We start from the raw sequence: 1,964 nt of genomic DNA on the forward strand, positions 1-1,964 counted from the left end.
ACCAGTGCACAGTTCGGTTTAGTACTTATCGTCTTCAGCTGATCTTGCTTTGCTGCTTCCTGGTTTACAGAGCGAACAATATGAGCCTTCCACTCAAAAATATCTGTCTGAGCCAGTTTGAAGTCGTATAGCAGACTGTTCACCGCCGTAAGGGATTTAAAATGGACCTCGAAGTTTGTCTTCGAGTAGTAGCGTTTTCTACTCTTAAGCCTTTCTTTAACCTCAGTGCACCATTGCCTATTCATTCCTCCTTTCTCTAGATCATCGACAATAATTTCAATTTTCTGGAAACCAGCAGAGCCATCAGCAGCAGTGTTGTCGAGGCCCTGAAACGACTTTCTCTGTGAGGCTTGTCCGGCTTCTAGGATCTTGAATAAAGTGGTGCGACTGAGAGGTTCAAACTTCTCCTCCTGACAGAATTTTATGTACTGGCTAATCATCGCAGACCGCTTCGCGGTACGCACCGCGTTCGGTATCTCGATGGTTTCGCCACTGTTTAGGTTAAGGAATTTAGTTCCGTAAGACACGTCTTGAGAAAAGTATGGGCGATTAATGAACTCGACGAAATGATCGACATGGGTCACATTAATGCGACCACGATGATGTATCTTCTCCTCAGTCACTTGACCGGGACCTATCGTTCCTGTATTTGTCGTGTAGACAACTTTCCATATGGCGAGTGAAGTTTTTTTAATGTGCTAACCGAGTACTTATACGCATGACGTAGAACTGTCGCTGGGCTGGACTGCTTTTTTCCCAGGAGACAAGCTGTGATGGTAGTGGCTGTCGCCTGCCAGGAATTTTCTGGTAACCTCGTCCATCGCAGCATTGTAAGTAGTGAGAATCTCTGTTTGCTCAAGAACCTGCAGGAGTCCAAGAGGGACTGGAAAAGGGTTTCCTGTTAGGGCTAGAAATCTGACGAAATGGTGTTGTCTCCATTTTAGCAGCATGTGCTCCTATGGCTGTTCTTGCATCAGCTTTGGCCGTTCTATAAGATAAAACAATCTTATTCACGGTATGAACGGACATTATTGAACATGTTCAATATGTTTCATGTCGTCTCTTTGAAGGAACAATTCAGTAAAGAAAGGGATTCACGAAAGAAAAGAGGGGTAACTGTGCGATCCCATTGAAATCTGCAGCCACCAATACAATCTTTGTCTTAGTTTCGTGCTTAGCATGCGCCTTCGATGCATGACGTGCATTCGAATAAACACCTTGCGTGGTGAGGTATCTTAGAAACAATAAAATACCCAACAAACCTCTCAGAATCCGCCGCTTCCTAGTTGACTGAACCTTTAGTAGAACTTTGCCATCCCAAAACCAACAGTCGCTCAGAATCCTTCTTCCGGCAAGTGGTGCTAAGAACTATAAAATTACATCAATACAACTGATAAATAATTCGTCGTCTTCGTCATCGTCATCGTCATCATCTAACTTAGCCTAAATCCTTACTAAGAGAAATACCAGGCGTTTCAAACACATCTAGGAGGCCTATAGTTTCTATCGTGCGTAACAGTTGTCGCTATGGTGTGAGATAAAGGAAAAGTGTTTTCGAACCGTAGAGACGAGTAAAAGAGGGGCGACATCGCGCGAGGCATGGAGAGGAGATGCAGATGCACCGCTCAGGAATTTTTTTTGTTTCCTTCATTGCCACCAGCCAGGCTGGCCAATAGTCTCAGTGTAGCAATAGCATAAAGGAATTAAAGAAATTTCCTTGGTTGATGATAAAAAAACACATTTTTGAATTTGCGACTGCGACACCAATAATTAACCAAGGGAAATGGACATGTGACCAACAACAACAAAAACTTATAGGAGTATTGACAATTGAGGAAACAGAAATAGAGAGAGCCGCAAGGCTATTGGTACTTACGTGATCCTACAGCGTCGATTTCTTTAAATATAAGTCTTATTTCGTCAGCTATTTGAAAGGTTATGACGTGGCTGCCCGCCACGCTTGT

Source organism: Pocillopora damicornis, chromosome 9 (assembly GCF_964200805.1).
Source record: "Pocillopora damicornis chromosome 9, jaPocDami1.2, whole genome shotgun sequence".
Lineage (NCBI taxonomy): Eukaryota > Metazoa > Cnidaria > Anthozoa > Scleractinia > Pocilloporidae > Pocillopora > Pocillopora damicornis.